Genomic DNA, 23,812 nt, shown 5'->3' with positions numbered 1-23,812 from the left:
TGTGGGCTCATATTAATAGCCTGGGGAGATCCATGGGTATTAACCCCTTCTTAGGCTATAAACATTGGCCTCCAGTCGCTGGCTTTCCCTCTCTGGATTGGAAAATTACGCGGGAGCCCGCAACATTTTTTCCCCAAAAAATAATCTTTTATTAATTACATACATGTCCTCTAATTTGCACACACACTATACTAATTGTATTGATCACTGACATATACAGTACATATCTAACTATTCTGCATCTACTTAGTGTATGTAAACCATGTCTTCTATCCTGTCAGCTCCAGCAGTGATTTTAGAGAGGCTGACAAATGAATTACCGGCTATTCTTCGATGTATCTCTCTCTGCAATATAAAGACTATATATATATATATATATACAGGTGAGGAGCAGAGTTCTTGTGAGCAGGGATAGACGACGGCCGTTTCGCGCTGTGCTTGCACTTCCACGGGTCAGTATTTTTTTAACATGAAGATGAAATAAAGTTGGGAATTTTAGATCGGTGAGTGCCTTCTCTTTCTTCTTGCATATGGTCATGGATTTTCGTGTATTTTCAGAAGAGCACCTATGATCTTGATGCACGGCTGATGCTAGGACTACTATTCATTAATACCTGGGCCCGAAATTTTTGGATAACCTCGTTTCACAGACAGTGCTGTTCGTTTTTGGTCTTCTTGGCGTTATATATATATATATATATATATATATATATATATATATATATATATATATATATACACTCACCGGCCACTTTATTAGGTACACCTGTCCAACTTCTTGTTAACACTTAATTTCTAATCAGCCAATCACATGGCGGCAACTCAGTGCATTTAGGCATGTAGACATGGTCAAGACAATCTCCTGCAGTTCAAACCGAGCATCAGTATGGGGAAGAAAGGTGATTTGAGTGCCTTTGAACGTGGCATGGTTGTTGGTGCCAGAAGGGCTGGTCTGAGTATTTCAGAAACTGCTGATCTACTGGGATTTTCACGCACAACCATCTCTAGGGTTTACAGAGAATGGTCCGAAAAAGAAAAAAAATCCAGTGAGCGGCAGTTCTGTGGGCGGAAATGCCTTGTTGATGCCAGAGGTCAGAGGAGAATGGGCAGACTGGTTCGAGCTGATAGAAAGGCAACAGTGACTCAAATCGCCACCCGTTACAACCAAGGTAGGCCTAAGAGCATCTCTGAACGCACAGTGCGTTGAACTTTGAGACAGATGGGCTACAGCAGCAGAAGACCACACCGGGTACCACTCCTTTCAGCTAAGAACAGGAAACTGAGGCTACAATTTGTACAAGCTCATCGAAATTGGACAGTAGAAGATTGGAAAAACGTTGCTTGGTCTGATGAGTCTCGATTTCTGCTGCGACATTCGGATGGTAGGGTCAGAATTTGGCGTAAACAACATGAAAGCATGGATCCATCCTGCCTTGTATGGAGCATCTTTGGGATGTGCAGCCGACAAATCTGCGGCAACTGTGTGATGCCATCATGTCAATATGGACCAAAATCTCTGAGGAATGCTTCCAGCACCTTGTTGAATCTATGCCACGAAGAATTGAGGCAGTTCTGAAGGCAAAAGGGGGTCCAACCCGTTACTAGCATGGTGTACCTAATAAAGTGGCCGGTGAGTGTATATATATATATATATATATATATATATATATATATATATATATATATATATATATATATATATATATATATACACACACACACACACACTAGCTATTGAACCTGTTCTACGCCCGGGTGGCGAGCATTTATATTGGTATATGGTCTCCATCCTGGTATGCGCCTCTACCATCCTCCCCCCTAATCTTGTCATGTGCTGCTACCATCCTGCGCCCCCTTCCTGTCATGTGCAGCCCCATCCTGCGCCCTCATCCTGTTTTGTGTGCCTCCATCTTGTCATGTGCTACTTTTTTCCTGTGCCCTCATCCTGTCATGTGCTGCTCCCATCCTGCGCCCCCATCCTGTCATGTGCTGCTTCCATCCTGCGCCCCATCCTGTCATGTGCTGCTCCCATCCTGCGCCCCATTCTGTAATGTGCTGCTCCCATCCTGCGCCCCCATCTGTCATATGCTACTCCCATCCTGCGCCCCATTCTGTCATGTGCTGCAACCATTCTGCGCCCCCATTCTGTCATGTGCTGCTCCCATCCTGCGCCCCATTCTGTAATGTGCTGCACCCATTCTGCGCCCCCATTCTGTCATGTGCTGCTCCCATCGTTGATGGCCCCCATAAGATGCTCCATAGCATAATATGCCCCGTATGCTGCTGCTGCGATTAAAAAAAAAAAAATGACATACTCACCTCTCGTCGCTGGGCGCCGAGTGCCTAAGCAGGCAGGAACACCAGCGCACTATGGGGGTCAGGTGCTGGAGTCGCCGCTGGCTAAGGCCCCCGGTGTAACAGCGTGTCCCTCCCCCGGCCTGTGTCCCTGGACTGCTATGTAATCAGGCTTGAGTCAACAACCAGAAGGGGGAGCCTTCCCTCATGGAGGGATGGATTCCAGGACACAGAACAATAGACTCATGTGTTGACTGATTCAATTGTGTGGTGACTTGCGAAGGGCTGGGATCGTATGCTGAGGCGAGATCCTGGTGCCCATGTGTGGAGGGTTAAAAGCTGCCACGTGGAATGGTGTTGTGTCCCTCATCTGTTGGATCCAGTAAACCCATCCCAGGATTATTTTTCTTTTCCCTGGCGTCGGATTGCCAGGTGGCGCCCCCGGATCTGCTCCCTTTGTGTGGACTCATTGTAGACTAATTACAGACGCTGTAGAAATACTTTGATTTGTGTTGTCCCAGTTCCCTGTTCCGATAAATTTTATTGGATTGATTACTGGCGTGGTGTCTCTTCCTGCTCTGTCGCATACCCCATCACACCCGGCACTTGCGATATTCACCTGTCCCTGTTCCACCGCCGCGCGCCACTCTGTCATCCGTGTCCTCTGGCTGTGACTGTTGAGGCAGGGGGCGCGCACTAACCACGTCATCTCGCCCTATGACCTGAATGTCACAGCCAGAGGATGCGGAAGACCCGACGGTGGAACGGGGACAGGTGAATATAGCATGGCTCACCCTCCCCCTTCATACTCACCCTCCTGGTGCGTCTCTGCTTCTCTGTCAGAGATCGCGGTATGCGTTCAGTGCTTACTCATACCGCGATCTCCTGGGCCACAATCCTCCTCCCCAGATGCGTCACACTGTGGGATCCAAACTGTGTAGACGCGTCGCGCTTGCGCTGTCTATAAAGGCTTTGGACAGAGTGACGCTATCAGCGTTATAATATATATATATATATACTGTATATATATATATATGTGTATACACACACACCACACATTTATTCTATGTGTATATCTCTATTCTATCGTAATCTAACCTGTCACTCTGATTAAAATGTACGTGGCTGAACATTTGCCGGCTTTTAATCTATCTAGCTATCTAGAATATATATATACTGTATATAAATAAATATATATATATATATATATATATATATATATATATATACTGTATATATATATATATATATACGTTTTGAAGAATATTACGTTTTAAAACTATGTGTAAATGATTAATAACATTTCTGTATGTAAAATCTCATGTTAAAATCGCACTGCAGTCGGCTGTAGATCGGGTGTTAGGTGTGAAAAGTCAGATTGTACTCGCACAAAAAACGCCTGACACTCACATGACACTTGCATTGCACTCGTCAGACTTTCCTGCCATAAATAGGACCGATTTTTAAATCGCTAGTGTGTCTCCAGCCTGTGTATGTAATAATGGTGTCAGATCAGTGGCCCAAAGTCATTAAACCTCTTAAAAAAATCACTTACTTATTCAAATATGTGAAAATGGGCTGTTTGCCCACTTTGATGCCAGTTCTGATGCCCAGTACCCATTTGGGCCAGGCTAAAGGGACCTGAGTTTGATGCAGGGCGTCACTATCTGTGTATCTTAAGTATCAGATCAGTGGCCCAAAGTCATTTAACCCCTTGAAAACATCAGTTACTTATTCAAATGTGTGAAAATGGGCTGTGTGCCCACATTGATGCCAGTTCTGATGCCCAGAACCCATTTTGGCCAGGCTGAAGAGACCTGTTTTTGATGTGGGGCTCCCTGTTTTATATGTATGCACTGTGGTATCAGTGGCCCGAAGGCATTTAACCCCTTAAAAACATCAGTTACTTATTCAAATCTGTGAAAATGGGCTGTTTGCCTACTTTGATGCCAGTTCTGATGCCCAGAAAACATTTGGGCCAGGCTGAAGGGACCTGGGTTTGATGCAGGGCATCACTTTGTGTGAATTTTAAGTGTCATATCAGTGGCCCAAAGGCATTTAACCCCTTAAAAACATCAGTTATTTATTCAAATCTGTGAAAATGGGCTGTTTGCCCAATTTGATGCCAGTTCTGGTGCCCAGAACCCATTTGGGCCAGGCTGAAGGGACCTGGGTTTGATGCAGGGCATTACTGTCAGTGAATTTTAAGTGTCATATCAGTGGCCCGAAGGCATTTAACCCCTTAAAAACATCAGTTACTTATTCAAATCCGTGAAAATGGGCTGTTTGCTCAGTTTGATGCCAATTCTGGTGCCCAGAACGCATGTGGGCCAGGCTGGAGGAACCTTGGTTTGATGCAGGGCATCACTTTCTGTGTATTTAAAGTGTCGTATCAGTGGCCCAAAGGCATTTAACCCCTTAAAAACATCAGTTACTTATTCAAATCTGTGAAAATGGGCTGTTTGCCCACTTTGATGCCAGTTCTGGTGCCCAGAAACCACTTGGGCCAGGCTGAAGGGACCTGGGTTTGATGTAGGGCATAACTTTCTGTGTATTTTAAGTGTCAGATCAGTGGCCCAAAGGCATTTAACCCCTTAAAAACATCAGTTACTTATTCAAATCTGTGAAAATGGGCTGTTTGCCCACTTTGATGCCAGTTCTGATGCCCAGAAGCCATTTGGGCCAGGCTGAAGAGAACTGTTTTTTGATGTGGAGCTCTCTGTTCTATATGTATGCACTGTGGTATCAGTGGACCAAAGGCATTTAACCCCTTAAAAATATCAGTTACTTTTTCAAATCTGTGAAAATGGGCTGTTTGCCTACTTTGATGCCAGTTCTGATGCCCAGAACACATTTGGGCCAGGCTGAAGGGACCTGGGTTTGATGCAGAGCATCACTGTCTGTGAATTTTAAGTGTCGTATCAGTGGCCCAAAGGCATTTAACCCCTTAAAAACATCAGTTACTTATTCAAATCTGTGAAAATGGGCTGTTTGCCGACTTTGATGCCAATTCTGGTGCCCAAAACCCATTTAGGCCAGGCTGAAGGAACCTGGGTTTGATGCAGGGCGTCACTATCTGTGTATCTTAAGTATCAGATCAGTGGCCCAAAGTCATTTAACCCCTTGAAAACATCAGTTACTTATTCAAATGTGTGAAAATGGGCTGTGTGCACACATTGATGCCAGTTCTGATGCCCAGAACCCATTTTGGCCAGGCTGAAGAGACCTGTTTTTGATGTGGGGCTCCCTGTTTTATATGTATGCACTGTGGTATCAGTGGCCCAAAGGCATTTAACCCCTTAAAAACATCAGTTACTTATTCGAATCTGTGAAAATGGGCTGTTTGCCTACTTTGATGCCAGTTCTGATGCCCAGAAAACATTTGGGCCAGGCTGAAGGGACCTGGGTTTGATGCAGGGCATCACTTTGTGTGAATTTTAAGTGTCATATCAGTGGCCCAAAGGCATTTAACCCCTTTGGGGTAATTTCAGCCCACTAGAGCAACCAGCAGCAGAGAATTACATATCTGCAAGCTGGACTAAAAACATGAAAGCAAACATGAAACAGGGAAATCCAGACTTAGCTTGTCTTGAAGGCCTAGGAGCAGGTAGCAAAGGTAACAGAGACACACTGATACATTGATAGCCGGCAAGGGAATGACAGGAAAGCCAGGTTAAATAGGAAACACCCAGCCTCTGATGGACAGGTGGAAACCAGAGACCGCAACCCACCAAAGTCACCCAGTACCAGCTGTAACCACCAGAGGGAGCCCAAAAACAGAATCCACAACAGTACCCCCCCCTTGAGGAGGGGTCACCGAACCCTCACAAGAACCCCCAGGGCGATCAGGATGAGCTCTATGGAAGGCGCGGACCAAATCAGTCGCATGAACATCAGAGGCGACCACCCAGGAATTATCCTCCTGACCATAACCCTTCCACTTAACCAAATACTGGAGTTTACGTCTGGAAACATGAGAATCCAAGATCTTCTCAACAACATACTCCAATTCTCCCTCCACCAGCACCGGAGCAGGAGGCTCAACCGAAGGAACAACGGGCACCTCATACCTCCGCAATAACGACCGATGGAACACATTATGAATAGCAAACGATGCTGGGAGATCCAAACGAAAAGATACAGGGTTAAGAATCTCCAAGATCTTATAAGGACCGATGAACCGAGGCTTGAACTTAGGAGAAGAGACCTTCATAGGGACAAAACAAGAAGACAACCACACCAAGTCCCCAACAAGAAGTCAGGGACCCACGCGGCGACGGCGATTAGCAAACTGCTGAGTCTTCTCCTGAGACAACTTCAAATTGTCCACCACCTGATTCCAAATCTGATGTAGCCTGTCCACCACCACGTCCACTCCAGGACAATCCGAAGGCTCCACCTGACCAGAGGAAAAACGAGGATGAAACCCCGAATTACAAAAGAAAGGAGAAACCAAAGTAGCAGAACTAGCCCGATTATTAAGGGCAAATTCGGCCAGTGGCAAAAAGGCAACCCAGTCATCTTGATCAGCAGAAACAAAACACCTTAAATAAGTTTCCAAGGTCTGATTAGTTCGCTCCGTCTGGCCATTCGTCTGAGGATGGAATGTGTTGTGATTCGGTTCGTGGGCTCCCCCGGTGGTCTCTTGTGGTTCTGGTGTCCTGTAAGCTTTGCCTTCTCAGTTCACCTGTTCCTATCATGATGTGGGAGTATCCTATTTAGCCTTGCTCCTCAGTCATTCTAATGCTGGCCATCAATGTATCCAGAGTGATTCTGTTGCATGTTCCTGCTCCCAGTTTTCTGCTCAGCTAAGTTGGACACTTTAGTCCTTAAGTCTATTTTTGTATGTTTTGTCCAGTTTGCACTTATGTTAATCTTTGCAGCTGGAAGCTCTTGTTGGGCTGAAATTACCACTCCAGTGGCATGAGTTGTCACATGAGTTAAGGTAATTTCAGGATGGTGTTTTGAAGGGTTTTGCAGCTGACCGCGAAGTCCTCTGTTGTATCTTTCTGCTATTTAGTTAGCGGGCCTCTCTGTGCTAAATCTGCTTTCATACTACGTGTGTCTTTTCATCTGCTCTCACCGTTATTATATGTGGGGGGCTACTATCTCCTGTGGGGACATTCTCTGGAGGCAAGCCAGGACTGTGTTTTCTTCTACCAGGGGTAGTTAGTTCTCCGGCTGGCGCGCGGCATCTAGAGACAACGCAGGAATGCCCCCTGGCTACTTCTAGTGTGGTGTGTAGGTTTAGCATCGCGGTCTGCTCTAGTTTCCATCACCCGAGAGCTTGTCCGTTTATTCTATGCTTCTGATGTTTCCTTGCCATTGGAAACCATAACAGGAATGCAGACGAGAAAGACAAATCAATGCCCATCTTAGCACAAAACGTCTGCCAAAATCTAGACACAAACTGGGATCCCCTGTCAGAAACGATATTCTCCGGAATCCCATGCAAACGAACCACGTTCTGAAAAAATAAAGGGACCAACTCAGAGGAGGAAGGCAACTTAGGCAAGGGTACCAAATGAACCATCTTAGAAAAGCGGTCACACACAACCCAGATAACGGACATTTTCTGTGAGACAGGGAGATCTGAAATAAAATCCATGGAAATGTGCGTCCAAGGCCTCTTCGGGATAGGCAAGGATAACAACAACCCACTGGCCCGAGAACAGCAAGGCTTAGCCCGAGCACACACTTCACAAGACTGCACAAAGGTGCGCACATCCCTTGACAAGGAAGGCCACCAAAAAGACCTGGCCACCAAGTCTCTAGTACCAAATATTCCAGGATGACCAGCCAACACAGAAGAATGGACCTCGGAGATGACTCTACTGGTCCAATCATCCGGAACAAACAGTCTTTCTGGTGGACAACGATCAGGTTTATCCGCCTGAAACTCCTGCAATGCACGTCGCAAGTCTGGGGAGACGGCGGACAATATTACCCCATCCCTAAGGATACCAGTAGGCCCAGAGTCTCCAGGAGAGTCAGGCACAAAACTCCTGGAAAGAGCATCTGCCTTCACATTCTTTGAACCTGGCAGGTATGAAACCACAAAATTGAAACGAGAAAAAAACAACGACCAACGAGCCTGTCTAGGATTCAGACGCCTGGCAGACTCAAGGTAAATCAGATTTTTTTGATCAGTCAAGACCACCACACGATGTCTAGCACCCTCAAGCCAATGACGCCACTCCTCAAATGCCCACTTCATGGCCAAAAGCTCCCGATTACCCACATCATAATTGCGCTCGGCGGGCGAGAATTTTCTAGAAAAGAACGCACATGGCTTCATCACCGAGCCATCGGAACTTCTCTGTGACAAAACCGCCCCCGCTCCAATCTCGGAAGCATCAACCTCAACCTGAAAAGGAAGTGAAACATCTGGTTGACATAACACAGGAGCAGAAGAAAACCGGCGCTTAAGTTCCTGAAAGGCCTCCACAGCCGTAGGAGACCAATTAGCAACATCAGCACCCTTTTTAGTCAAATCAGTCAAAGGTTTAACAACACTGGAAAAATTAGTAATGAACCGACGATAAAAATTAGCAAAACCCAAGAACTTCTGAAGACTCTTAACAGATGTAGGTTGTGTCCAGTCACAAATCGCCTGAACCTTGACGGGATCCATCTCAATAGTAGAAGGAGAAAAAATGTACCCCAAAAAAGAAATCTTCTGGACTCCGAAGAGACATTTTGAGCCCTTCACAAACAGAGAATTGGCCCGCAGGACTTGAAACACCTTCCTGACCTGTAGAACATGAGACTCCCAGTCATCAGAAAACACCAAAATATCATCCAAATACACAATCATAAACTTATCCAGATATTCACGGAAAATATTGTGCATAAAGGACTGAAAGACTGAAGGAGCATTAGAAAGTCCAAAAGGCATTACCAAATACTCAAAATGGCCCTCAGGCGTATTAAATGCGGTTTTCCACTCATCACCCTGCTTTATCCGCACAAGATTATACGCACCGCGAAGATCTATCTTAGTGAACCACCTAGCCCCCTTAATGCGAGCAAACAAATCAGTCAATAATGGCAATGGATACTGATATTTGACTGTAATCTTATTCAGAAGGCGATAATCTATACAAGGCCTCAGGGAACCATCTTTTTTTGCCACGAAAAAAAAACCTGCTCCCAGAGGGGACGAAGATGGACTAATATGTCCCTTTTCCAAGGACTCCTTAATATAATTCCGCATAGCAGTATGCTCTGGCACTGACAGATTAAATAAACGACCCTTAGGGAACTTACTGCCAGGAATTAATTCTATAGCACAGTCACAATCCCTATGAGGAGGGAGCGAATTGAGCTTAGGCTCCTCAAAAACATCCCGATAGTCAGACAAAAACGCAGGGACCTCAGAAGGAGTAGATGAAGCGATTGAAATCAGAGGTGCATCATCATGAACCCCCTGACATCCCCAGCTTAACACAGACATTGTTTTCCAATCCAGGACTGAATTATGAGTTTGTAACCATGGCAGACCAAGCACTAGTACATCATGTAAATTATACAGTACAAGGAAGCGAATCACCTCCTGATGAACGGGAGTCGTGTGCATGGTCACTTGTGTCCAGTACTGCGGTTTATTCATAGCCAATGGTGTAGAGTCAATTCCCTTCAAAGGAATAGGAACTTCCAGAGGCTCCAGACTAAAACCGCAGCGTTTGGCAAATGACCAATCCATAAGACTCAGGGCAGCGCCCGAATCCACATAGGCATCGACGGAAATGGATGACAGTGAACAAATCAGAGTTACAGACAAAATGAACTTAGACTGCAGAGTACTAATGGCAAAAGATTTATCAACCTTTTTTGTGCGTTTAGAGCATGCTGATATAACATGAGCTGAATCACCACAATAAAAACACAATCCATTTTTCCGCCTATAATTTTGCCGTTCACTTCTGGACTGAATTCTATCACATTGCATAGTCTCAGGTGCCTGTTCAGAAGACACCGCCAACTGGTGCACAGGTTTGCGCTCCCGTAAACGCCGATCAATCTGAATGGCCATAGCCATAGACTCATTCAGACCTGTAGGCGCAGGGAACCCCACCATAATATCCTTAATGGCCTCAGAAAGACCATCTCTGAAGTTTGCAGCCAGGGCGCACTCATTCCACTGAGTAAGCACCGACCATTTCCGAAATTTTTGACAATATACTTCCGCTTCATCATGCCCCTGAGAGAGGGCTAATAAAGCCTTTTCAGCCTGAATCTCCAGGTTAGGTTCCTCATAGAGCAATCCCAGTGCCAGAAAAAACGCATCCACACTGAGCAATGCAGGATCCCCTGGTGCCAATGCAAATGCCCAATTCTGAGGGTCGCCCCGCAGGAAAGATATTACAATCTTGACCTGCTGAGCAGGGTCTCCAGAGGAGCGAGATTTCAAAGAAAGAAACAATTTGCAATTGTTCCTGAAATTCAGGAAGGTAGATCTATCTCCAGAAAAAAACTCTGGAATAGGAATTCTAGGTTCAGACATAGGAGTGTGAACAACAAAATCCTGTATGTTTTGAACTTTTGCAGCAAGATTATTCAGGCTGGAAGCCAAACTCTGGACATCCATGTTAAACAGCTAAGGTCAGAGTCATTCAAGGGTTAAGAGGAGGTAAGAAGCATCCCTTCAACACTTCTTTTTCTCCTGCTTCAGCCCAAACAATTAACACTTTGTGGGCCGGCTATACTGTCATGTTCCCAATGGCAGGGAATTAAACACATAACACGGGCAAAAACAGGACGAGCTCTAGGGTGATGGAACCTGAGCTGACCGCGATCCTGAACCTCAACACTCAACTAACAGCAGCCGGGGAACGTTCCTGGGGGGACTCTAGACGTCTCGCGCCAGCCGGAGATCTAGCTACCCCTATCAGAAGAATCACAGACCTATCTTGCCTCTAGAGAAATATTCCCACAGAAATAGCAGCCCCCCACATATAATGACGGTGAAATGAGAGGAAGGCACAAACGTAGTTATGAAAACAGATTCAGCAAAATGAGGCCCGCTTAAGCTAGATAGCAGAGGATACAAAAGGTGAACTGCGCGGTCAGCTTAAAACCCTTCAAAATACCATCCTGAAATTACTTTTACTCATGTGCCAACTCATGGTACATGAGTGGTAATTTCAGCCCACTAGAGCAACCAGCAGCAGAGAATTACATATCTGCAAGCTGGACTAAAAACATGAAAGCAAACATGAAACAGGGAAATCCAGACTTAGCTTGTCTTGAAGGCCTAGGAGCAGGTAGCAAAGGTAACAGAGACACACTGATACATTGATAGCCGGCAAGGGAATGACAGGAAAGCCAGGTTAAATAGGAAACACCCAGCCTCTGATGGACAGGTGGAAACCAGAGACCGCAACCCACCAAAGTCACCCAGTACCAGCTGTAACCACCAGAGGGAGCCCAAAAACAGAATCCACAACAGCAGGGCATCACTTTCTGTGTATTTAAAGTGTCGTATCAGTGGCCCAAAGGCATTTAACCCCTTAAAAACATCAGTTACTTATTCAAATCTGTGAAAATGGGCTGTTTGCCCACTTTGATGCCAGTTCTGGTGCCCAGAAACCACTTGGGCCAGGCTGAAGGGACCTGGGTTTGATGCAGGGCATCACTTTCTGTGTATTTTAAGTGTCAGATCAGTGGCCCAAAGGCATTTAACCCCTTAAAAACATTCAGTTACTTATTCAAATCTGTGAAAATGGGCTGTTTGCCCACTTTGATGCCAGTTCTGATGCCCAGAAGCCATTTGGGCCAGGCTGAAGATAACTGTTTTTGATGTGGGGCTCTCTGTTCTATATGTATGCACTGTGGTATCAGTGGACCAAAGGCATTTAACCCCTTAAAAATATCAGTTACTTTTTCAAATCTGTGAAAATGGGCTGTTTGCCTACTTTGATGCCAGTTCTGATGCCCAGAACACATTTGGGCCAGGCTGAAGGGACCTGGGTTTGATGCAGGGCATCACTGTCTGTGAATTTTAAGTGTCGTATCAGTGGCCCAAAGGCATTTAACCCCTTAAAAACATCAGTTACTTATTCAAATCTGTGAAAATGGGCTGTTTGCCCACTTTGATGCCAGTTCTGGTGCCCAGAACCCATTTGGGCCAGGCTGAAGGGACCTGGGTTTGATGCAGGGCATCACTTTCTGTGTATTTTAAGTGTCAGATCAGTGGCCCAAAGGCATTTAACCCCTTAAAAACATCAGTTACTTATTCAAATCTGCGAGAATGGGCTGTTTGCCCAGTTTGATGCCAATTCTGGTGCCCAGAACGCATTTGGGCCAGGCTGGAGGAACCTTGGTTTGATGCAGGGCATCACTTTCTGTGTATTTTAAGTGTCATATCAGTGGCCCAAAGGCATTTAACCCCTTAAAAACATCAGTTACTTATTCAAATCTGTGAAAATGGCAGACGCGGTACTGTATAAGGTGCGCGTCTCTGACTGGGGAGCACCTAGATAGAGCAGCACAGAAAGGTTGTCAGTGCCAGATCCCCCCTGGCATCACTCCCCTTTAGTGATGCACTAATTGGAAGACCCCCGGCCGGCCAGTGGGCACTGGAGGGGAGGGGTCCTACGGCCACTCCTACAGGGGTTAAATCCAGGTGTCCGGCCGGGAACTTTCTCTTTTCCTCCCGGCGGACACCTGGAAGCATTGTCCCTGTAGTAGTGATGTCGGACCCCCTGGTTGAGGCCTTGCAGAGGAGAGCGGCACAGAAAGGTGAGAACTGGCTTCAGGCCATTGTCGCCGACATCAGGGCTCAGCTTTCTGTGCCCTCTCCCGACCCCCAGCTCACACCCCCCTCATCGGGTCTGGTCGGGTCTGCCTCGTCCACCCTCATGCCCCCGGGGCCCCTTAGGGTCACCTCACCTTCGGCCTGCTCGCCCGCTGGGGGGCGTCCTGTGCGGCCTCCCCATGGTCCGGAGCATGGATCCGTGATGCCCCTATCATCCACGCAGCGGTCCAGGGGTCTCCCAGCCGCCGAGGTTGGGCAGGCCTCTCGGAAGCGGCGGGGAAGGGCCGGGCGCCGCACGCGCCGCAAAAACGTAGTGGCCCCCCTTGCCGACGGGGCACCGGGCTGCGCTGAGCGGCGCGCAGCGTCGCCTCCTCTCCCCGCAGCCCCGGTGGCTGGCGGCGAGCAGGCGGGCGGCGTGGAGCGGCGCCAGGCATCTCCCCCTTCCCTGGCTGCTCCGGAGGCATCGCCCCCTTCCCTGGCTGCTCCGGCGGTTCCCCCAGCTGCGCGGGGGGGCAGGCGGTCTGCCCGCTTGCCCCGCGCTCCGGAGCGGCTCCAGGTTGGAGAGGGGGCGGCCTCGCCACCTCTCCGCTGCCGGCGTCTTCCGGCTCCCTCGTCGGGCTCGGTCCGGCGATCAGAGTTAGCCCCGCCCACCAACTTCCTGTCCCCGCCCACCCACTTCCAGTCCCCGCATTTCAGCGCTGGGGACAGCGCCGGCGGGTCCTCCAGTGCCTTCCCTGCGGGCACATATATGCCGCCCGCAGGGGGTAACCTGGAGGCTGGCGCTAGCGCCACAAGGTCCCCAGAGCCCGCTGATCGGTCAAACCAGACCGATCAGCGTGCAGATTTCTCTCCAGGCCTGACCTCCAGCATACCCCCGGCAGACGCAGCACTGATGCCTGCACGGGGGTATCAGGGGTCAGGTCATAGTTGTGACAGGTCAGCTGAAGAGCGCTTTGTTCGGTCCAATAGGACCGATCAGTGCGCTCAACAGCTGCACAGCGGGAATCACTGCGTAACACCATTAAACGCACCTAATACAAACACAGTTACACCTCCCCCCACGGACCAAATCCCTAATAAAAATTTTCCATTAACCTCCGCCCCAACAATTTACGGTAACGTGGCTGAATACAGTTACCTCCTAACCCCCCCCCTTTTCAGTAGCACTGCAGGACCGTGCACTGACGGTAATCCCCCTAGTAACAATTGTAGAATCCCCCACATTACACCGCATAGTAATGGCAGACGAAGGCGTAGACGCCAAACGTCCTCCCATTCTTCCTCCGATAACTCCCGTCGCCTTTCGCATTACCCCTCTAAACGACCCTCCCGTCACCACCGCAGACGCAGCTCCCATAGGAGCCGCCGCAGATCCCGGGCCTCAGGATGGCTGTCATCAGCAACATCCGAGGGGTCCGACGCATCGCTGAGCACGGATAGGAGTCATCGCGCACGGGACAAATCCTCTAAATCACGGGGACCCGCTAGGGCTTTCAGCCGGGGAGAACAATCCCCCGCGGCTTTCAGCCACAACAACCACACAGGCGCGGAAGACAGAGCCATTAATCCGCCACAATGTGGTTGTAATCGGGCTCCAACGCACGAGACTCGGAGCATCGGCCAATCCCTCGCTGTAGCGGGAGCCAGAGTTTCCCCGTCCTGCGACATCCCCCCGTCAACATCTGCGGGGGTTCCGCCAGGATCGGAGTACGCTCGTCCAGAGTCACACAGCGGTGAGTGTTCCAAGGGTGGCAAGGAAATGTTACAAGATATGGAGCTAACTTCAGTGGTAAAGGAAATAATCCTACAGCTATCACACTCGAGCGGAAAGGTGGTGAACAATTCAGCACCACAATCCGCTAATCTACACAAAGACGCCTTCTTCTGCGGGATCAGCCCGCTAGGCGCCCATATAGATCAAGAAACTAGAGAAAAAATTTGGAACAACGATTATATTGATATATGGTCGCTGTTATCAGCAGACCAGCAAACGGTGGATAAACCTAACGAGAGGGGTTTCGATAGGGGGAGATCGAGAATTGCATTAACCATGAATAATTGGCTCCAGGCCTTCGCAGTAATGGGCTGTATTATGGGCCAGAAACATCCGGAACGCTGCTCCGAATTGTTTATATATCAGGACATGATATATAGTTCGTACAAGTCGCACGGCGGTTCAGCCTGGCGGCGGTATGACGAGGAGTTCCGCAGGCGTCTGGCCCTACAGCCCGATCTAGGCTGGGGAGTTAAAGCAACGGACGTGTGGTTGCGTTTGATGCTGTCCCAAAAGCAGCCCCCCTTTTCGGCCTCGACCACTAATTACTCCACAGCCGCAGGTCAAAACTCAGTGGTCGTGCGAAAACCCGGGGCCTGCTGGCTGTACAACGAGGGAAACTGCCGTTTCCACACATTATGCAAATTCAGACATGATTGCTCCACTTGCGGGGGGGGGTCACCCAGCATCAAGATGCACTCGTCAGCCTTACAAAGCGCCTACGCGGCAGAACCCCAGTGAGCGTAACCGCGATGGCCCCCTGGCTAAAGCTCTACCCCAATAAGGAAGCAGCTCAGCAGCTGCAGGCAGGATTCTCCGACGGGTTCTTTATTCCCTTTAGGCTAACAAAAACGCCAACCCTATCCGATAACCTAAAATCGGCTCGCGAATTTCCCGAAATACTTAGACAAAAAATCGAAAAGGAGGTAGAATTGGGTAGGATAGCAGGCCCCTTCAAGGCGCTCCCCTTCAAAAACATTAAAATATCACCGCTAGGCATTATACCAAAAAAGGAACCCGGTAAATACCGCCTAATCCATCATTTATCTCACCCAAAAGGCGATTCGGTTAACGACGCAATTTCCCCAGAAGAAGCTTCCGTCTCGTATGCGTCTTTCGATAAAGCGGTAGAATTAGTCCGGGCGGCCGGACCCGGCGCCCTGCTAGCCAAATCCGACATTGAATCGGCATTCCGTTTACTACCCGTGCACCCCGAATGTTTCCACCTTCTGGGCTGCAAAGTGGACCAGCTGTATTACTTCGACATGTGTCTCCCGATGGGATGTTCCATCTCTTGTCACTATTTTGAGCTATTCAGCACATTCCTAGATTGGGTAGTTCGGTACGAAACGGGCAGTAAATCCCTAATTCACTACCTCGATGATTTCCTGTTCGTCGGCCCCAGAAACTCTAAACTCTGCTCCGAGCTACTTGAAAAATTCAAATATATCTCACTCGAATTCGGCGTGCCATTGTCACCGGAAAAAACGGAGGGACCATGTAATGTATTGCCGTTCTTGGGCATCGAAATAGATACCACTTCAATGGTTTTCCGATTACCAAAGGATAAAATACTAAAAACCCTACAAATGTTGAAAGGCTTCCGCGTGGTTAATAAGGTAACCCTCCAGCAAATGCAGGCATTACTGGGCCTACTAACGTTCGCTTGTCGCGTAATGCCGGTCGGCAGAGCATTCTCGCGCAGATTATCCTTGGCAACAAAATGCGCTTCTCAGCCCGGCCATAGAATCAGGCTCACTCGATCTCTGAAAGCAGATCTGCTAGTATGGCAAACGTTCCTGCAATCGTACAACGGTCACACGTGCGTTATGGCAAGAGAGATCGCAAGCAAGGATTTAGGGCTGACTGTAGGGTGGAACAAAAAAGAGGGATTTGCAGCAATTTATAAAAACCAATGGTGCAAATCGGGTTGGCCAGAGAGATGGACGACAACAAAATGGGGGCAAGACCCGGCCCTATGGGAATTGTTTGCGGTGGTAGCAGCATTGGAGATATGGGCCGTTCAGTTGAGGAACACGAACATTCGTTTCCAAACAAAAAATACGAAAACGGCAAAGAGTTTAAATCACATGTCTTCTTCATCCCTGCCCATACTCGCTCTCTTGCGCCGGCTAGCGCTGATTTGCCTTGAAAACAATATTTGGTGTAGAGCCACTGTGGTGGCGGAAGTAGATGATGATATCATTAACCCTCTATTATTTTCCAATTGGCAGGCTTTCAGAATCCAGCAGCCCAACGTGCAAACCCGGGGTATTCTGTGTCCACTGTCCCTGTGGGACACAGTGGCCAATCATTGATGCCCTTAATCCGGGCCTCCGTTTCGCCAGCTACCTGGCAGGTGTATGGTAAGGCTTGGGAGGAGTGGTGCTCACTAATTCAGGGTAGGCCAGTCAACGAAAGCGACGGAGCGCGAAGCGCAGTGACAACTGATTTCCTATTACGGATGAGGGAAGGCGGGGCGTCGGGCACCACGGCACAACGGAAATTATCGGGGCTAGCATTTTTCTTTCAATTATTGGGATGGGTAGACGTTACTAAATCCTTCTGTATAAGACAAGCCATAAAAGGTTGGAAAAGGCTACAGCCAAGCCAAGAATGTCGCCGCCCCATTTCTCTGAGACTATTGCAGGACCTGATTGCGATATCCCCGTCAGTCTGCTCATCGCAATATGAGGCGGCCCTCATATCAGCAGCTTTTGCGACCGTCTTTTTTGGAACACTGCGTATTAGCAAATTGTTACCGCGGTCAAAAAACGCGGCGGAAGGAGGCCTAATTAACGAGGACATAGTTATATGCAGCGACGCCCTGCGCATCAGGGTTAGAAAATCCAAATGCGATCCCACCGGTAGGGGCACATGGGTCCTGGTTAACTCTACAGAGGGCCCAGCTTGCCCACTAAAAATGGTTAAAACATACGCCGTGATAAGACACGCTGGTAGATTTTTCTTCACTCATACAGACGGGTCCCCTCTGACCAAGTACCAATTCCAGGCAATGTTCAAGCTATGCTTGGAAAAAACCGGCGCAAATCCAAAGGAGTACGGAACACATTCTTTCCGGATAGGGGCGGCCACAGAGGCAGCTAGGGCGGGAGTGCCGGCGGCCGAAGTTCAGAGAATGGGTCGTTGGAAGTCCGCATGCTTCGCCAGATACATAAGACCCGACTTGCTTAATTAACATGTGTTGTCTCTTACAGGGGTTGAAGTTTGGGTGGTAGGAGATTCCTACGTACACTGGGCCGAAAAGAGGGCCAAATTGCGGCCAGGAGGAACAAATCTCTACATCCCGGGAATAACAGTTAACTGGAGGGGTATCAGAGGCCTCCGGTGGAACCAGGTGTTCAAGGAGATGGTGGGCATAGCAAGGATGGCGGAACGCCCGGTGATATTGGTGTTACACGTGGGCGGCAATGACCTGGGAAAACAAAAGGTGGCCGAATTGTACAAATGGGTGACAACGGATACGGAACGGTTCAGCAGTCTGTTCAGGAACATGATTCTGGTGTGGTCGGATATAACACCACGGGCCGAATGGCGTGGTGCAAGAGATAAGAGAGCCATAGAGCGGACAAGGGTGAAATTCAACGCTCGGATCGGAAATTATGTGAGAGGAAGAGGCGGTATCGCGATTCATCACCAATACCTACAAAAGAAAAACACGCCACAATTAAGACCGGACGGAGTTCACCTAACGGACATTGGCCTCGATATTTTTCTGTCTGGTTTACAGGAGGGGGTTGAACAGGCCCTAAAAGTGTTGGGTGGGGTCGGAGTCCCGCGTAGGTAATACACGGGATCCTCCATGGCGGAAGAAGCGGAGGAGGGCAAAGGTCGTAGTCGCTCGTTGGTCCAATTCCCCTGTCGATCACGGACAGGAGCTCGGCGCGAGCGGCCGTTACGACATGTAATTGCCCTTCTCAGCTTATTTAATTAATAAACTGTGACCGACCTGTTCAACCCACCTAGGACTGTGTGTGTTTCATTACGGGACTGATGGGAGGGGGGAAGGCACTGGTTACGACACCCAGGTCTCCACAGTCTGGCAGACGCGGTACTGTATAAGGTGCGCGTCTCTGACTGGGGAGCACCTAGATAGAGCAGCACAGAAAGGTTGTCAGTGCCAGATCCCCCCTGGCATCACTCCCCTTTAGTGATGCACTAATTGGAAGACCCCCGGCCGGCCAGTGGGCACTGGAGGGGAGGGGTCCTACGGCCACTCCTACAGGGGTTAAATCCAGGTGTCCGGCCGGGAACTTTCTCTTTTCCTCCCGGCGGACACCTGGAAGCATTGTCCCACCCGCCCTCCCTTTTTAAAGGCTAAAGATGAGACTAACCTGCGGGATGATGTAAATCGGTAAATGCTATTGTAATATTTTACTTTTATTAAAAAAAAAAAAAAAAAAATTATATTTGTACGTGATATAACTAACTCTGGTAAAGTTTATTAAGTCACAGCGGAAGAAGCGGAGGAGGGCAAAGGTCGTAGTCGCTCGTTGGTCCAATTCCCCTGTCGATCACGGACAGGAGCTCGGCGCGAGCGGCCGTTACGACATGTAATTGCCCTTCTCAGCTTATTTAATTAATAAACTGTGACCGACCTGTTCAACCCACCTAGGACTGTGTGTGTTTCATTATGGGACTGATGGGAGGGGGGAAGGCACTGGTTACGACACCCAGGTCTCCACAGTCTGGTCTGTTTGCCCACTTTGATGCCAATTCTGATGCCCAGAACCCATTTGGACCAGGCTGGAAATAACTGGTTTGGATGTGGGGCACCCTGTTCTATATGTGTGCAGTGTGAGATCAGTGGCCCAAAGGCATTTAACCCTTTCTTCAGCGCTCTTTGTTGCCCACTTTGATGTCCATTTTTGTGCCAGTTTTATTGTTTTTGTAGCCGTTTTTAAGCGTATTCACATCAGGGCTCCTCGCTGCATTGTGTTTTATTATTGTGATGATTATTTTTTGTTGTTAAACCTATAAAAAACAGAAAAGAAAAAATTGCCGAATAAGAAACTGACGAATAAGAAACCAACTTCAGCTCCGAATAAGAAACTGAACGAATAAGAAACCAACTTCAGCCTCGTCCTTTGGTGAGTATATGGAGGGGTGTGTGAAGCTACTAACTGCACCCACTGCACAGACGAGTCCCGAATGTGCCCCGACAGCTTCTATGGTGACCGCACAGTACACCCACTGCCCCGGGTTATAGGTGACACTGGGAAATTCACCGACACACCCTCAAAGAAGCATGTTGTCTAAGACATTGGGGCATGCACAGAGAGCCCTGCGTAAAAGCTATGGCATATATTCTAATAAAATACAGCCACACTGCAGGCAAAAACCTGCAGGGTAACATTTACCTGCACTGCAAACTTAAAATCTACAGTATATCAATTTATACTGCAGCGTATCACCACCTGTGTGGACATATCATCAAAATCCTTTCAATAAACCATGACAACTGCCTCCGACATAACACAGTGTGACTGCTCTTACAGTAGAGAATCCGCAGTGTGACCAACACACCATAGTGTGAGCCCTTGCATAAAGGCGACAGGTGGGAATACTCTGAGCCCCTGTATATACAGTTGAAACTAGAAGTTTACATGCCGGAATAATGAGAGAGAGAGAGAGAGAATGTTTTCAGGCTTTTTTATTAATTACTGCAAAGTTAAAAGTTTACATACACTGAGATTTCTATGCCTTTAAACAATTCTGCACTGCCCATTTGATGATGTCATGTGTTTGGAAGCTCCTGATAGTTTTTTTTGGCAACATCTGAGTTAGGCTAAGTTCACATTTGCGTATGTGTCCGCAGCGTATAGTCTGCATGCGCAAACGCATGCAAAAATGCATGCAAACGCGTGTGTACGCAGCGTTTTTTATCCGCATGCTCTTACGCATGATGTGAAAAAAACGCTGTCATTGCATGTGTTTGTATGCGTTTTTGCATGCGTTTGCATTGTTTATGCGCATGAGTACAGTATTTCCCAATAGGCATGGCTTATGTGTTTTCTATATATATAGAGACACTGCACAGCAGAAATTTGTTTCTTTGGATGCTGCTGCAAGATGGAGAGCGTGGAGAGCTTCAATATGATTCTGGATTTATTTTTGACATTAGCTTTTGCTTTCGCTGTGGCTTGTGAGGAAGAAAGGAGAAGAGAAAGATGGAGAAGGCTTCATCGTCGCCTTTGGCAACACCCCATTGTTGAACTCTGACAGAGCCGTGGAGCCTACCACTCATTGTACACAGATCTTCGTGAAAACCAGGGTAAGTTTTTTGACTACACTAGGATGTCGGAACAGAGCTTCGATTACTTGCTGCAACGTGTCCGAGGATACATCAGCAGGCACCAACTACGTAGAGCAATTCCTGCTGAGGAACGTCTGTTGGTGACCATAAGGTCCATAATTTTGAACAACAAACACCTGTCCTTACTATTATTGTTAGAAAAGCCATGTATTGATTTATTTGTTCCTTTGTCTGTCCCCCAGATTCCTGGCTACCAAAGAGACCTTCAGATCGCTACATTTTCAGTTTCGAATTGGACTGTTCACCCTTTCTAGGATTGTTGGAGACACCTGCCGTGCATTGTGTGAAGTTCTGTATGCCGACTTCCTCCTCCAATCCACAGCTGAACTGTGGCTGCAAAATGCAGCAAAATTCAATGAAGTGTGTAATTTTCCTAACTGTGTGGGGGCTATGGACGGCAAACATATTCGGATTCTGAAATCTGCAGGAAGTGGATCTGAGTACTTTAATTATAAAAAATACTTTTCCATTGTTCTGATGGCAATTGTGGATGCTGAATGTCGATTTGTCACCGTTGACGTTGGGTCATTTAGACGAGGAAATGACTTTCAAAAACTGATATGGAACTACGATTGTATGGGAATGATTTTAATTTTCCCCCGCCACAACTTCTTCCTAACACTTAAGGACCGCCAATGCTATTTGTTATTGTTGGTGATGAGGCCTTTCAAATGTGTGGCAACCTCCTAAAACCGTACACAAGTCGGGACTTGAGTCACACAAAAAGGATTTTCAACTACCGACTGACAAGGGCACGAAGAACTGTGGAATGTGCCTTTGGTTTGTTGGCATCTAAATGTCGCATTTTGGGAACAGCCATAAATCTAAAAATAAAGACAATTGATGAGGTTGTGAAAGCATGTGTTGTTCAAGTAATAGAAAAACTCCGGCACTCAGAAAAATAATTTTAACAATTGAAAAATTTATTACAATAATCGTTTCCAAAGTTCAGACTCAAAGGAGTAAAAAATATCTGGAGGTTCTTACAGACACATAGTAAATTCAACGTTTCAGCTATTTCGCCTTTCTCAAGAAATGTCTGTTATTTGATTTTACTAGGAGAAACAATAACTCATTCTTATAAACTAAAGCCCAAGGGTAACGGAAGAGTGCCCAAGTGGTAGAGGGCGGTGGGATCCAAGGAGACGCGTCGGCGGTACGTTTGTGGTGAGTCTGATGGAGGAAAGCGCCAAGTCTTTTCTGAGTGCCGGAGTTTTTCTATTACTTGGACTCTATTTTCTCCAGAGCACCACCCACAGTGAAGCACTCCCATAATCTTATTCTTATAGCATGTGTTGTTCTGCATAACTACATCCTGTCAAAAGAGCAACCCCACTTTGAACTTGAGGAAACTGTTAATACTACATTGCAGGATTACCAACATCACCCTCTGAGGACTACAGTAGAAGTTGCCCAAATGGGGGATACATTTGCAGCCTATTTTGTTTGTGATAGTGGACGTGTTTCATGGCAAGATGAAATGGTTTAACCTGTAAATAAAATATACCTGTAATGTTATGTACCTGTAATGTTTTCTGACTCTAATATTAACACCTTGAATCTAACTTGTATAATAAACACTGTAACTGTTACACCCGTTTATGCTTCACTCGACAATACACACATGGTTAATTAAAGACATAAAGAAAACACAATAAGACCGGTATTGTGAAGCAAAACAATTTGTTCTAACAGAAATAATTTGTTGGGTTTTTTTTAAACAAGGAAAAATGATTAATTACCCAGAGGGGTGTCGGGCTGTGATGGTAGGTTAGGAGTGGTTGGGGAAGTTGTTACAGGGGAAGTATAAGACAATTGGAGAATTGATTCAGACACATTGGGGGAAGACACATTGGAGGAAGAGGACACATTAGGAGTGGAAAACAAGTTGGAAGAGATTGACACATTGGAAGGGAAAGAACGAAGCGAAGGTGTGGACAGACTAGAAAACACAGACACATTAGGAGGTGAGGGTTGAGGGGGTGCATTTAATATTTTTTTCTCAGTTTTTCTTCTCCGGGACAATGTTTTTACTGTTTTTTTCCCCTGGTGCTGCGTTGGTCTAGCTGCTGCACTCAGCTTGATGGTGGAACAGGATGGCTGGGCTGCTGCACTTGGCTGTGTAGTGGTGGATGTGGATGGCTGGTCTTCTGCTCTCAGCTGCATGGTGGAGCTTGGGATTTTTGGAAGTGTAATGTCCAGCGGTGGTGGTGGTGGTGGTAGATAAGTCCATTGGCGAGTCGGTGAAGGCGGATTCTGCCACAGCTGCTGTCCTGGAGCTTGTTGCCCTGTAGGGAAAGAACTTTGGGCCTGCTGATGATATCAGGACCGCTGCATGGCATCCTGACAGGCCTTCATCACAAACAGCTGGCGAACAGGACTAAGGTTTTCCGTCACGCCCCGTTCTATAGTGGAAAAATAATGTTGCGCCGGTCTATTAAGGTCGCCTTCCAGGTGGTTAAGGCACTTGTGGACTTCCTGGAACAGTGTGTTCACATGAGTGTACCCATTCTCCATCCTATCCACAACTGCCTTCATCCCAGCCTGGAAGACCGAGCTTAAGTGAATAAACTCGGGCATGACTGACCCCTCCCAGGCCCTCTGCCGCTGGCGAGCAGACCCAAGTAAAGTAATGGTAGAGGGCTGG

The sequence above is a fragment of the Ranitomeya variabilis genome, chromosome 1, assembly GCF_051348905.1.
Source record: "Ranitomeya variabilis isolate aRanVar5 chromosome 1, aRanVar5.hap1, whole genome shotgun sequence".
Lineage (NCBI taxonomy): Eukaryota > Metazoa > Chordata > Amphibia > Anura > Dendrobatidae > Ranitomeya > Ranitomeya variabilis.
This window is presented reverse-complemented; position numbering follows the sequence as displayed.